Genomic DNA, 16148 nt, shown 5'->3' with positions numbered 1-16148 from the left:
TCAACAGGTAAATCAATGAGTTATTTGACAAGTAAGTCAATGATGAGGAATTATGAGAATATGATAAGAGTTGGTACAGGTATGTACGAAAAACTCATATGAATGGGCCTGGTATGTGATGAACTTTTAGTAAGATTGAAAATGAATAAGTTATGCCTATGAAACTATGATGACATATATGCAAATTATGTTATGTTAATTGTATAATATTCATGATTATGTTGCTATTTATTTGTATGTCAACTTGCTAAGATTTATGCTTACTCCCCTCTCTTCTCAATTTTTATAGTATCGTCAAGCTAGCTCAGGGATCGAAGGACGTCGGAGACTCGATCACACTATTAATTGGGCATTTGGGTATAATGAGTCTCAAAATTTTGAGTATGGCATGTATAGGGACTTGCTCTTTTTGTTATATGTCATATTGGTTTAGCCAAATGTTTCGGCTTATGATGGACTCATTTTGTATAAGGCTATGAGATGTGGCTCATATTGATTATTGGGTTGTAAACCTATTCATATATGCATGCATGTGCCTATGCAATTGCGATGTGGTTGGTTGTTGTGTATATGTTATGAGATGTGTCGTGGCTATGGATGTTTGATGATGGAATTATGAGTGAATATCTTGATGACGACTAAGACATGAGTATGTTAGATGGAAGTAATCTACAACTCTTAGTGCATGCAAAATTTATAAATTTAGCTTGACAAAGTATGAAATCTTATGTATATATTAGCAGAGATGAAATGATCATGATCATGTCTTGTTTATGTGTGTTTAAGTGCTCAATTTTACCATGTTAACTGCCTTTGAAGTCATGTATTTGTTTGTGCAAATTAGGGTGGCAATTGGCTTGGAAAATAGCCTCAAAGTTGTCCACATGGGTAGACATACGGGCATGTGTGTAGGCCATGTGTGACACGCCTGTCAGCCCCATGGGCCTGTGTTCCAACTGTGTGTCCCCTGCACCCTCATTAGGCCAAAAAGAATGCTCAGTAGTAAACACACGGGCAGAGACATGACCGTGTGTCTCGGCTCTATGAGAGACACGACCTTAGGACATAGGCGTGTGCCCAGCCTGTGTGAAGTCTGCACCTGATTTTGGAATTTAATTCACCACACAGCCTAAGCACACGGGCGTGTGACTTGGCCATGTGACCTTATTTTGTTGATGACATCATAAATAGAGAGTTACATGGGCTAAGGACACAGGCGTGTCCCAAGCCACACGGGCGTGTGTGACAACATGGCCTACCCACACGGGCGTGCGACCCTTCAAAATAAGAAAATTTTTTAAGTGTTGTAAAAGTTCTGAAAGTTCTTGGTTTAGTCCCGAACCTCACCTAATATATGTTTTGAGCCTCGTATGCCCGTATAAGGAACAATATGCTTGTGTACAAATAGTTTTAAATTAGATGAAATTTTATGGCCCAATTTTGTATGAATGTTTATGTTTAAGTCCGGTAATGCCTTGAACCCTGTCCCGGTGTTAGATATGGGTAAGAGGTGTTACATGGCTGGCCATGTGACCCAAATCAATAAACCCTTCAATTTTCCCACGGCCATGGCACACGGGCATGTTTTTGGCCGCAAATGATGAGACTTTGGTTAATAATGACCGTAGGCAACATTTTTTAGCTAAACCAAAGTTCAACATTCCACCATTTCAAGGGAAGTATGATCTCGAGGCCTATTGTGAGTGGGAACCAAAAATTGAACTTATGTTTCATTACTATAAATACTGGGAAAAAGAAAAAGTCCTATTGGTGACCCTTGGATTTTCCAATTATGCATTGATTTGGTGGATTCAACTTGGAATTAATAATAAAAGAAACTATAAAAGGAATATTGAAACATGGGATGAGTTGAAGCTAGTGATGCGAAAGTGCTACGCTCCTTCTCATTACTACAGAGAGGTCAAAATGAAACTTCGATGCCTTGTTCAAGGTAATCGATATGTTGATGAGTTCATCAAGCAGATGGAGATGTTTATGCAAAGAAAAAATGTGCGAAAGGATGAAGAGACTACCATGCTGCAGTTTGTAGATGGCCTAAACATTTCGATAGCCAATGCTCTTAATCTTCAAGCCTACATTGATCTTGAGGAGGCGGTACACAATGTAGTTTATGTAACACCCTGAATAATTTATTTCTGTTTCTGTAAATATCTTACACAACTGTGTATTTTGTTCAGTGGCTAACTGTTCTTGGTGCATATGTGAGTTCTTAGGTCCAAGTCCCACCTTTAGCAAATTTTGTTATTTTGTTTTTCCAAGCCTTACCCTTGTGGAGTGGACTTACATAAAATTGTATATTAATTCATATCAGAATTAGGTTGCAAGTTCGAGCGGTAAGGGAGTTAGTGTGTTGGAGGTCTTATGTTCGAATACCTGCATTAGCATGGGTGTTAATTTTTGCTTAGTTGACTGATACAGTTTCGGCTGAGCTAAAAGTTTGAAGAATTATGAGTTAGTGGGAGAAAATAAAGGGTATGTGGGATATCTTTTATTTTTATTTTTATTTCTTTTTGTTAAAAGTTTTCTCTCTCCTCCAAAGAAAATCTTGTGTCAAATTTCTTCTGTTTTTCCCTTTTAGACATTTCTTTTCTTCTTTTCTGCAAACCTCTACTTTGTTTCTTCTTCGATTCAGTTCGTGAATCCAGTGTTCAATCGTGCTGGTGGAATTGTCGGGTTCTCCTTTTGGTTTGGTAAGTAGAACTCTATTGTCGTTACGGTTGGCTTTGAGATATTAGCAATGTTAATTGGCAACCATTAATTGGTGATTAATCGATGAAATTTGTGTTTAAGGTGCAGGTTGTAAGGGAGAAAATTTCACTTCAACGGCTTGATTCGAGGTCGTGGTTATTTTTGTGAGCAGTGAGTTGGTTTTTATGTATTTGGTTAAATCGTGTTAGACTCATAAATTGGTTGCTAAAGGTATTGGGTACTCTATTTTTAGATGTTGGTGGTCTCGGAGGTGGTTTCGCGATGAAAACATATCAGGTGTTTACCCGAAACATGAAAAACTAAGCTTCAATGAAAGTCGAAAGTGCATTCTGTCGATGCCACACTGGCGTATGTGCCCGGCCGTGTGGCTGGCCGTGTACGAGACACGGTTGTGTGTTTGACGAGAGTAGGGTCGTGCGCAAGACACGACCATGTGATGGTATGAGTGTGGTTGTGTGGGTCACACAGGCTAGACCAATTAGGCATGTGGTTTTGGGCCAGGCTGTGTGGGCCTATAATTCTATAATTTTCCCTAGGGTCACATGGGTCATTCCGATCAACTATGGACCTATTGTAGGGTCGGTAAGGGCTAACCAAACCCTATAATTATGTGAGATCTAATATTCTATTCTGAGTTGGACACTGTTATGCATGTCTGATTATTTTGTTAATTATTTTTATATGGCATCCGTCTACGAGCATGTTGTGCTTGGGATTACTGTATCTGTATATCTGTATTTGTAATTGGGGTGGGTTTTGTATATGTGGAGGAAGTCTACTGTATGGCGACTTTCGCCTATACTCTGACAGCATGGCTGCATATTATATGATATGTGTCGTAATGACACAACATGGTTTGTATGGATGGGTGGGTGTTTTTAACCCACATGGTGTGATGGAATGGTCAGAGTTGGTGTGTAGAGGATGGGGGATAGGATTCTGTATATCTATTCTGCATATTTGATTCTGTTATCTATATCTGTACCTATAAAGGACTTAAGTCCGAATATGAATCTGAACTTGACTGTGTATGTGTTATCTGAATGAAAAGCATGTCTAATTTTGTTGGGTTACACACTAAGTTTACGAAAACTCAAATCTATTTTTCTGTTTTGTTCAAGTAATTCACAGACTTTGGCAGACCAGTGTGATGGAACCTCGCAGTGACCACCAGTTTGACGGATTGTTTTCTGGGAGTTTTGTAATTTATGGACTTTTCGGATTGTTTAAAATTATTTTGGGATTTGGATTTTGACTTGACTTTTTATTTGCGACAGTTGGTTAAACATGGTTTTCACTAAAACAATGATTTTCTGAAAATATGAATACGGTTATTAAATATAGCGATTTTTAAGACTTCTGCCATAAATTATTTTTTGATAATGAATTGCTTAAATAACATTTTCAGTAATAGTTTTTAACGAATAAAGATTACAAAGCTTTAATCACAATAACTCTGTTTTCAAAACCCTTCTTTGTGAAATCTCCAGATTCAGTCATAGCGTCTAGGTTACGTTTGGGGTGTTACATTTAGTGGTATTAGAGCCAAGTTGCAAAACTCGGGCTGTGAATTATGGGTTCCAAAATTGTGTTTCAAAAAGAATTGGTTTTTAAATAATTTGAATAATTTGAGAAAGTATATGGTACACCGAGTCTACGGTGCTGATCCTATAAGTATTTCTGAACATTAGATAGAATATTCTAAAAACACTGTAGTTAGTACTTTCAGAAACTGTACTAAGTTATTTAGAGACTGAAACCTCTAAAAATATTTCTGAACTTCTGATAATTTACCCATAAAATATCTCCTAATAAATACTGGACCTGATACATTAAATTTTATAATGTAGATAAAATTTTAATTTACAATGAGCGCTTGTGGAACTCGCGTTCATGGTATTCGTGGGCACGGTAGTGACCGCATGGGGGCTCGAGCTGAGTCTTCCTCTTTGGCCAGTATGCCAAACTTAGACATGAGTAAGACACCGATTTCGCTTGCTATTGAGATTGGGTCTCAAAGTTGTTCGGCTAGGGACAACGCATTGTTCCAAGCCATGTTGAGGGTGATGGAGAGGGTCACTAGACCCCATTATAGATTTGGGGGCCGTGGGTCGGTAACTGAATGACTCTGGTCCAATCGAACTAAGTTGTTTAGGGGTGTCACTAGAGTCTTCCCTACTGTGGCCGAGTATTGGTTGGAGGCCACTGAGAGGATTATGAAGGATATTGACTATACTCCTGACTAGAAACTTAAGGGTGCAGTCTCTTCGCTTTGCGATGAGGCGTATCAGTGGTGGTTACTAGTTGAGAAGGGTACTCAACCGGATCGTCTGAACTGGGATTTCTTTAAGACTACTTTCTAGGGGAAGAATGTAGAGGCGAGCTATATAGATGCTCTTAGGCATGAGTTCATGAATCTCATGCAAGGTAATAGATCTGTGGCCGAGTATGAGATCGATTTTCTGAGGTTGAGCCGCTACGCTCAAGGTATGGCGGTATCTGAGTATGAGAAATGCGTCTGCTTTGAGGATAGTTTGAGAGACAGTTCGAGGGTTCTGATTGCTTCGTAGATGGAGCATGAGTTTTCTATTCTTGTGGGTAAGGCAAAGATCGTCGAGGAAGTTAAGCGCGTGGAGCACCAGAATAGGGACCAAGAGAGAGGTAAGAGTAAAAGGGATTCAGAGGCCTCTCGTTTTGTTCGGAGGCCCAAGAAATGGGCCAAATCTGATGGGCCTATTAGAGTGGGAGTTCCTGTTGCTTCTACTAGGATTCAGCCTTGTGGGGATTGTGGTAAGTGCCATCCGGGCGAGTGCTGGAGGAGGTTAGGGGCTTCTTTGAGGTGTGGATCCTTGGAGCATTGTATTAGAGGTGTTCATAGTGGGCTAATCAGATGCAAGCTTTTCAAGACCGGGTTCTGTACAGCCTCAGAGGGCAGTTCGATAGCCACCTAGGGGCTGTGGACTGGCTAGGGGTGGTAATGGTATGGGCCGAGGGCAGAGAGCACTGGGTACAGGTGCTAGTCAGATTGAGGCGAGGTAGCCTATGCTGGTTTATGCTGCTCAACGTCGAGAGGATAGAGATGCATTTGATGTTATCACTGGTACGTTCTTTAATTTTGATGTACCTTATACTGCTCTAATAGACATAGGTTCTGCACACTCCTATGTAGCTAGTACTGTTTCTAAAAACTTGGGGATTTCTGTTGAGAGCACTTCTAGTGAGATTACTATACTAAGTCTGTTGGGGCAGTCTATTCGGGATAATAAACTTTATAGGAATGTTCCGTTAGAAGTGCAATGGGTCGTATTTTTGGTAAATCTGATAGAGTGTAACACCCCAAACCTGGCCTAGATGTTATGGCCGATTCTGGCGTGTCACATTAAAATGTTTTTTCAAAAAAACATTGTTTTATTAATAATTCTCGCTTGTAAGATAAAAGCCCCTTTGTTTAATTCTAAAGTCAACTTAGTTATTTGTTAACCATTTTAAACCAGCCTGACTTTTAAAAACATGTTTGTTGTGAAGCATTTCAACAATGTTGCGAAAACGTGATGTTTTGAAAATAGATTTCATTTTGGAAAACCGCGCTCCACTTTTAACAGAAAGAAATCATAATAGTCGAAAACCCCCAAATTAAAAGTTAGAAAATTAGAGAAAAGGCCTTATTACATCAAAAACACAAAGAGAAAGTAATTTAAGTAATGTAAAAGTAATACGAAAATTTAAAGCTGTTCATAGTGTGGCCACCTCCTAGTCTTCCCATACGTCGAACCACCTACTAAGGATTACCTGAAAAATTTAAAAGAGGGGGTGAGTTTACATAAACTCAGTGTGTACAACCCTCATCGATCATAAAGCATGCATCACATCAATTTGGGCCTAAGCCCATAACAATAACGATGGCACTTAGACCTTAGCCCATAGTAGCATCAATTGGGGCTGAGCCCATGTCACAATCAGAATCAGATTATACAATGCACAAATACGCAACCAACCCTGCACTCTGTATCCCATCCAACCCTACACTCTTGTGGGGATTTAATCGACCCACCCATCCCTACACTCCTGTTGTAGCAATGGTTGTGGCACTAACCAATTTCGCAGCAGAGCTGCCAATCACATAATGGCTTTAAGCCATTGGTGGATCCACAGTTGTCAAGCGACCATGTGACCTTAAAAAATCATATACTTCCTCCAAATCAATGATCTCGTCCCCCATGCTGCATAATATCACATGAATGCAAACATATCATAAATGGCATACAATAACAATCATATAACATGTAAGGGCATTTTAGTCACTTTTCCCTTCGGGGGTATAACGATCATTTCATAAATCAAGGTCTAAGTAAACTTACTGACCCATCAGTAGGTTCACAGTCATTTCATGCGACCCGTGCAACCTTTAGCAAACAAACAGTGCAATTGGGCCCAAAGCACATATAAGCAGGCCCTCACAACCCATTGGCCCTTCAAGCCCGAATCCAATCCAAGCCATGTGAGTGACACGGACAGTCCGACATTTTCCCAGCTATTGGTGAGTTTTACAAATTAGGGCCTATGGGCCAATTAGGCTCGAACGGCCCAACTCGGCCTAACGTGGCCCATTACGGCCACAGTCCATGAGTTCACTCATGGTGGCCTCTACTATCGCATCAGATTTTCCACATGTGCGTTCACGCGCTCGTGTAGTAACCGCTGTCATTTTTTCAGCTTTTCAACATTTTGAGATTTGGTAATCTAGAGTTAAGGTGGTGTATGTACACACCTGTTTTAGGAAACGTACTACGAATCCCCTAGCAACGAACCTTAAATGATAAAGCCTTGCTAATCTCCCTATTCGATATCAAAGTTTACACCCCTAGACAGATCTACGTTTGCAAAAGCCTTGTTAAAAAGGGATTGTTAAAACATGTGATTCAATCCACACTTGGCAATTTATTGGGTCATCCGACCTATGCCTATAAGGCAGGGTTCCGAAATTACCTTAATCGATTAGTGGGTGACAAGGTTTCGGTATCTAGAGAATTTTTACACTTTCACTCCTCAGAAACACCTAAAAACAACGAACACACATTAAGGGGAAGGAGTCACCATTCAACAATCACAGAATACTAAGAGAAGGAGTATTCAATTTTTAGAAGAAGGCAGAAGAAACAGATTTGTCAGCTCTCTTAATAGAAAACTTACTGATTCATCAGAATACTTGTAGACCGAAACGATTTACCAATACTAGAGAAGAATAATATTAAGCCAACTACTACCCAAACTGCTTGAGAAAGATCAAGGAAGAATAACTTTTGGTTTAGAAGCACAACAGAAGAATAAGGGAGAAAAATAAATGAAGAGGGAAAAAGAAGAAAAGTTGGCTATGAAAGGAAATTGAAAGAATAATGGGGAAGATGAGGAAGATGTGTTCGGCAATGTCAAGAGAATAGAGATAGAAGAAGAAAAATGTTCCAATGAGAATAAGAAATGAATAAAAGAAGAACAATATCGTGAGAGGCACAAACCTGAAACAACCAAATGCTGAAATTGACCAAAGGAATTCGGCTACCACTTGGAAAAAGGAGAAAAGAACCCTCTTCCAAAACGCTCACAAATATCGAAAATGATCAGTTTTTTCCCAATGCTAAATTAGAGATACCAAATGGCACCAACATCCCTATACTCATCAAACTCCTAATTTCTCTCCACAAATCTCTCCCCCATCCTCTCCACGATTTCCTCCTTGATATCCTCCACCTATCACTCCACCACTCATCCATCAGAATTTTACTGCAACACAACCACTGGCCGAACCAAGCTGAAAAATAAATACCTCATTTGTGCTATGCCAACACTCGAACCTCAGACCTCAAGGTTCCTTTACACGCCACCTTGCCACTAGACTACAAGGCTTTTTGTGACTTAAAACAAGCGCAATTATTTATAAAGCCTATGTACTAGAGTCAGATTCATTTAAGAGCTAATTTAAAAAAATTCTGCAAAGGCCAAGACTTGAACCCAAGCTTCTCTAATACTCCTCACACACCCAAAACACTTTTAGCCATTAAAGCAAACATGCAGCTTGTGTCACTTTCTTGCACAACTAAATATTTATGTGCCGCCTTTTGACAGCTCCCTTTGCTCAAAACCTAATACTTCTAGGCCCAAAATTTGGGGCGTTACATAGAGCTTTCATTTGGAGTGTTTGACTTAATTCTGGGTATGGACTGGTTAGTTGAGCACCGAGTTAGTTTGGATTGCACGACTAAGAAGGTTGTTCGGAGAACCAAGGATGATAAGGAGATGGCTGTGATCAGTGAGTGTCAAGATTATCCATCCAATGTAATTTCCACTCTTATGGCTAAGACATTGGTTTGGAAGGGTGCGAGGCATATTTGGCTTACGTCGGTGTTTCTATTTTTGGGGACTCTTCTATTGGGGGTATCAAAATAGGGAGAGATTTTGCGGATGTCTTTATTGAAGAGTTCTGGGTTTACCTCCAAGTCTGGAAGTTCAGTTCAACATTGAGCTTCTATCAGGTACAGCTTCGGTGTCTATTGCTCCCTATCGTATGGCACCAAAGGAGCTTATAGAGTGTAAGGCTCAACTTTAAGAGCTTCTGGATCGTGGTTTCATCTGCCCTAGTGTGTCTCCGTGGGAGGCACCAGTGCTGTTTGTAAACAAGAAGGATGGGACCATGAGGATGTGTATTGGTTACCAATAGTTGAATAAATTAACTGTGAAGAATAAATATCCACTTCCAAGGATCAACGATTTGTTTGATCAATTCTGGGGGGCTTCAGTGTTTTCAAAAATAGATCTTCGATCTGGGTATCATCAACTTAGAGTTAAGGAGTGGATGTTCATAATATGGCGTTTAGAACTCATTATGGTCACTATGAGTTGTTATTTATGCCCTTTTGGTTTGATGAATGCTCTGGCTGCATTTATGGATTTGATGAGCCGAGTGTTTTAGCCATATTTGGATCAATTTGTCGTGGTTTTTATTGATGATATTCTGGTTTACTTTAAGACCGAGGGTTAGATGATGAGCATCTTAGTGTAGTGCTTTAGATACTCCGAGAGAAACAGCTCTACATGAAGTTGAGTAAGTTTGAGTTCTTGTTGCGTGAGGTACCTTTTTTGGGTTACATGGTTTCTGCTAAGGGGATTCTAGTTGATCCGAGAAAGATAGAGGTTGTGCTTGATTGGAAGCAAGTTAAGAACATATTTGAGAGACGTAGTTTTTTGGGTCTTGCAGGATATTATCAGTGGTTTGTTGAGGGGTTTTCTCTGATTGCAACTCCTTTGACTAAGCTTCGGCGCAAGGGTGTTCCTTTTGTTTGGTCTGATGCACAACAATGAACCTTCGAGAAGCTCAAGTTTGTTCTAACTCAGGCTCCTGTTCTGATACAACCTGAATCTGGTAAAGAGTTTGTGGTGTACAATGATGCATCGCACGTAAGTTTGGGATGTGTATCAATGCAAGATGGTAAGTTGTGGCTTATGCATCCTGTCAGCTTAAGACACAAGAAGGGAATTATCTTATGTATGATCTCGAGTTGGTTGCTATGGTTTCTGCGTTAAAGATCTGAAGGCATTATTTTTATGGTTAGAGATGTATCATCTACACTGACCACAAGAGCCTCAAATACCTCCTTACTCAGAAGTAGTTGAATCTTAAGCAATGTCGCTGAATTAAGTTGCTCAAAGATTATGATTGTTCGATAGAGTATCATCCTAGTAAGGCCAATGTGGTGCTCGATGCTCTCAATCGTAGAGCAATGACTGATTTGAGAGCGATGTTCACTCGCCTTGGTTTGTTTGATGATGAAGGTCTGTTAGCCAAGTTGCAAGTTAAGCTAACTTGGATTGATCAGATTCGGGGTAAACAGTTAGGGGATGAGTCTTTGAGTTTATGGTTTTGTCAGAGTGACAGTGGCTATACTTCTATTTTGGGCTGAATAAAAATGAGGTTCTATGTTTTCGAGGTCAGCTTTGTGTGCCGAATGATTCTGATCTGAGACAGTTGATTCTAAGGAAGGAGCATAGTAGCCCTTATGCTATGCATCCTTGTGGTAATAAAATGCAACGGGATCTCCGTGAGCTGTACTGGTGGCTAGGTTTGAAGCGTGAGGTTACAAATTTTATTGTTCATTGTTTGACGTGCCAACAAGTTAAGGCTGAGCTCCAGTTGCCTTCGGGTTTGTTACAACCTATTAAGATTCCCTTATGGAAATAGGAACAAGTGATGATCGACTTCGTTAATGGGTTGCCCTTGACACCCACTAAGAAGGATTCTGTTTGGGTCATGTGGATTAATTGACGAAGTCTGCTTATTTTATTCTGGTTCAGACAGATTACTCTCTGCAAAAGTTAGCGAAGCTCTATATCTCCGAGATTGTAAGACTACTTGGGGTTCCTATTTCGATAATTTCTAATAGAGATCCTCGCTTCACTTCTCACTTCTAGAAGAAATTGCACGAGGCTCTAGGTTTGAGATTGGACTTCAGTACTGCGTTCCATCCTCAAACCGATGGTCAATCTGAGAGGGTGATTCACATACTAGAGGATATTCTTCGGAGTTGTGTAATAGATTTCTAAGGTAGTTGAAAGGATTTCTTGTCGCTAGCTAAGTTCGTCTATAATAACAGTATTCAGTATAGCATCCAGATGGCACCTTACGAGGCTTTGTGGTCGTAAGTGTCGTACTCTGCTACATTGGACTGAGTTGGATAAGTGTCAAGTTTTGGGTCCTGAGTTGGTTTCTAAGACTGAAGATAAGGTTAGACTGATTCGAGATCGTCTGAAGGCAGCTTTTGATAGACAGAAGTCTTATGCAGATTTGAAGAGGAGAGATATTGAGTACTCTGTGGGGGACTTCGTTTTTCTTAAGGTTTCTCAGTGGTAGAAATTTCTAAGATTCGGTTGTAAGAGCAAGTTGAGCCCTAGGTTTATTGGGCCGTATCAAATTCTAAAGCGTGTGGGACCGATTGCTTATCAGTAGGAATTGCCTCTGGAGTTGGACTATATCTATGATGTGTTTAACGTCTCGATGTTGAGGTAGTATCGGTATGATCCATCTCACGTTCTCAAACGTTCTCTCTGTTGAGAAGATTGAGATTAGACAGGATTTAACTTTTAAGGAAGAGCCAATTCAAATTTTGGATCGGGATGTTAAAGTTCTGAGGCGAAAGTCTATTCTACTAGTAAATATTCTGTGGCAGAATCATGGCTGATACGTGATTTTGTGTGATAGGTTTTATAAATTTATAATTAATCGTTCTTGAAACTAACTATTATCACAATGTAGGCAAGTGTACCTATCGAACAATAGTATAGTTTTAGCAAGACCGGATTGTAGAACCCAAAGGAACTAAAAGTACTAGTAATGACTGCCTTTTTATTATCTAGCCTAAGAATAAGGGGGTTTGTTTTAACTAACTAATTAACTAAACTAAGAATTCATAGAAAATAGAATTGGGGGATTACTTTTGGAAAACGATTGAATTAAGACAATACCTAAGGAAGAATCCACCTAGACTTCACTTGTTATTTTGACTCTGAATCGGATGATATATTCATTTAACTTATTCTGTAGAGATCCCTAAGTTATGTTATTATCCCTATTCAAGACTAATAACTTCTAATCCCAAGATTTAATAATTGAGACTTTCTATTCCTCCTCTAAATAAGAGCTTAACTTGAATTAATATCCTGGAATATCAAAACAAGAATTAAGAACACATAATTAAGAACAAGTCAAATATTAAGTCAAATATTTATTATACAATTCAGAAAATAATAACAAGATTCGTCTTAGGTTTCATTCCCCTTAGGTATTTAGGGGATTTAGTTCAAAACTGAAAAGGAAAACATCTCAGAAGAATAATGAATACGAAACATAAAGAAAACCCAAAACTCCTGAAGGGAAATTGACGGGAGATCCTCAGTCTTGATGATGAATCTGACTTCTGAGATGGATCAATCGGCTTTCTACCAGTAATTCCTTCCTTCCTCACTGTGCCTCCTTTTCCTCCTCCTTCAGGGTGTATTTATAGGCTTTGGAATGCCTAAAAGCCCTCAAAATTAGCCTTTTCCGAACTGGACTCAAGTTGGGCTCGGCAGGGACACGCCCGTGTGCGATTACTTTAAGTCGTGCTCGAGGCTGTTAGAATGGCACAGGTGTGTGTTCTACCCGTGTGAGTCGTGCTTTGATTTTGCCAAATTGACACGGCAGTGTGGTCTGCCCATGTCAGGAAGTCCAGGCCGTGTTGATTTCGTACGTTGGCCCATTTTCTTCGTTTTTGGCCCACTTCTCGTTCCTTTCGCTCTCCTATGCTCACCTATGTATAAAACATGAAATGAAGGCATTAGGAGCATCGAATTCACCAATTTTAAGGAAAAATCATCCATAAAATGTGTTAAGCATGGGGTAAAAATATGTGTAAATTACGGTTTATCAAATACCCCCACACTTAAGCATTTGCTTGTCCTCAAGCAAAATTCCCAACTCATAATCAAAATAAATTCTTCTCAACTTATAATCTCTATTCAAAATATCTCAAACTAATTCATGAGTAGTTGTACATTGAGAATTCAACTAAAAGAACATTAGAGCTTCAAACATTCAAGGTTGAGTATTTAATCATGCAAAACTTAGGCATCTCCCCTTATCTAAGTGGTTACCTCGATTCGTAATCTCACGGAGTTTAACATTCTCACTAAAGATTCACTCAAATCACTCAAAGTGTTTAAGGACAATGAAAGTAGACTCATCAGTCAATATGAAAAGTTATTATAAAAATCAAATCTCCACCACTATAAATTGAGATGATACATCAATCAAAAGGTATTTAAAGGGTTGTAACGAGGCTTGCTTAGGGGGTATGGTCACAAGCTGAAAGAAAAAGTTAGAATCGAGATTGAATAGAAAAATTACCTAACTAGAAAAATGACTAGTCATCAATTGCGTACAACAGAGATTTTTTTCTCAGAATATGGAATTTAACTTATTTAGCTCAGAAGATCACTAATACTAATATGTATACATGTATTTTTTTCTTTTTCTTTTTTTAAAGAACAAGCCAAAATACAAAATAGAATAAAACATAGTTAAGTAATTATTCCAACTCAAATCACGACAAAAATAGGGATCAAATTAATTTAGGGGATTTCAACAATAATAAGTTAAGGGTTAATATTAAGGGTAAATCAATGAATGGGTTGTTAGGCTCAAGGGGGTTCACTAAGGGTTAATTGTGAAGGTAGGCTTTTCATGGCATGAATGGGTGAATCCTAAGTGTCTTTATCATCTTGACATATCAAATCAAATGGTGTGGTCTTGACATGCATAATCAAGTAATTTCTTGAATAACAATTCAATACTGACGCGCTCATAATGAAAGTGAGCATGAAAGAAATAATAGATGCTCTAAAGGCTCAAGATCTCACAAAAATTATGGCTTTTTGATGTTTAAACTTGTGAATTCCAACTCAAGATAATTCCTAAACTTAGGGAAACAACCTAAAAGTTTTTAATTCTTTAAAAATCAACTTATCATGCTTGATTCCCTAATGTCTTAAAGTTTAAACAATCAATGCATAAATGCCTATGTTTTAATTTAAGATATATCAATAAAAATCATAAATCAATCAAAATTTATCCTAAACATGATATGAGAGCTTTTCAAGAGAACAAGGCAATCATTCAGTAAATAAATGGCTAAAGTAATAAAAATTGAGTGTTCCTAATATCTTAGTTCCTCGACAACGGTGCCAAAAACTTGATACGTGATTTTGTTTGATAAGTTTTATAAATTTATAATTAATCGTTCTTGAAACTAACTATTACCACGATGTAGGCAGGTGTACCTATCGAACAGTAGTATAGTTTTAGCAAGATCGGATTGTCGAACCCAAAGGAACTAAAAGTACTAGTAATGATTGTCTTTTTATTATCTAGCCTAAGAATAAGGGGGTTTGTTATAACTAACTAATTAACTAAACTAAGAATTCATAGAAAATAGAATTGGGGGATTACTTTTGGAAAACGATTGAATTAAGACAATACCTAAGGAAGAATCCACCTAGACTTCACTTGTTATTTTGACTCCGAATCGGATGATTTATTCATTTAACTTGTTCCGTAGAGATCCCTAAGTTATGTTATCATCCCTATTCAAGACTAATAACGTCTAATCCCTAGATTGAATAATTGAGTCTTTTCTCTAATTAACACCCTAGGGTTGCATTAACTCGATCTATGGATCCCCTTATTAGGCTTTACCCTAATTCGGCAAAATCTTGTCACCCTATCTCTAGGCGCACAATCAACTCCGCTTAATTATGACAATTGTACTCTTAGACTGGGTCTATTTGTGACAGCCCTAATTTGACCCTAGTCGGAATGTGGTTTCGGGACCACAAAACTGAGTCATAAAATTTATTTAAAAATTTATTTGCATAACTTCTATGTGTGATAGTGCATGTGTGAAAATTTGATGTTTTAATTTAGTCTTATGAATGGGAATTTTACTTGAAAGGGCTTAGTTGAGAAACCATAAAAATGTGATAGGTAAAAGTTGAAGTGGCCAAATTGTATATGGGTAGCATCATAGAGGACTTGCATGTCAAATGGACCACTATGATTATAGTGGACGATAATGATGATGAAAAATTTGGCATTTTGTGTATTTTATATTAGTGAAACAATATTAAATAGTTTTATATTAGAAAACCATGAATTAATAATAGAAAAAGGGTGATAAAAACAAAGTTTCTCATTTTTGTCTCCCCTTTTGCCGAAACTAAACAAGAAATTGAAGAAAGAACACCTAAGGTATTCGGCCATCTTGTGTTAGGAATTAAGGTATGATTTCATATGTTTTTCTTTGGATTTTGAGAAATTTAAATTGGTTTTGAAGCTCCTAACATGACCCATGTGTATGATTTTGTGTTTGTGATGCATGAAGCATTCAGTCATGAGCTCAATGGGTTATATTGTGTATGTTTTGATAATTTGTAAGGAGAAATGTTTCTAATTGAGTATGAACAAACTAAATTACTATATGTGGCTCAAATAAGCTTGAGTAGTCGGCTAATGAAGTTAAGTATATGAATTAGGAGCATGAGTCCATTCGGCAATTTAAGATAAATTGTGAAATAATGCTTAATATTAGTAGTACTTGTTTAATTGGCAAATTGAGCTTAGAATGGATGAATTTATGAGTTTGGGACAAAGTATATATATATTTAGCTATGAATTTTCGTGTTTAATTTTGAATGTTGATGTTTCAAATTGAAAATGGATGTTAGTTGAGCTATAATACTTGCTTAATAATGAAAAGAACATGAGCTTAATGCTCAAATAGCATTCGGCTTTGGAGTAAGTTAAATTAGTTAGAAAATGAGTTCTAGGATAGTGAATT

The sequence above is a fragment of the Gossypium hirsutum genome, chromosome A12 (assembly GCF_007990345.1).
Source record: "Gossypium hirsutum isolate 1008001.06 chromosome A12, Gossypium_hirsutum_v2.1, whole genome shotgun sequence".
Classification (NCBI taxonomy): domain Eukaryota; kingdom Viridiplantae; phylum Streptophyta; class Magnoliopsida; order Malvales; family Malvaceae; genus Gossypium; species Gossypium hirsutum.
Note: the sequence above shows the minus strand (reverse complement) of the source record.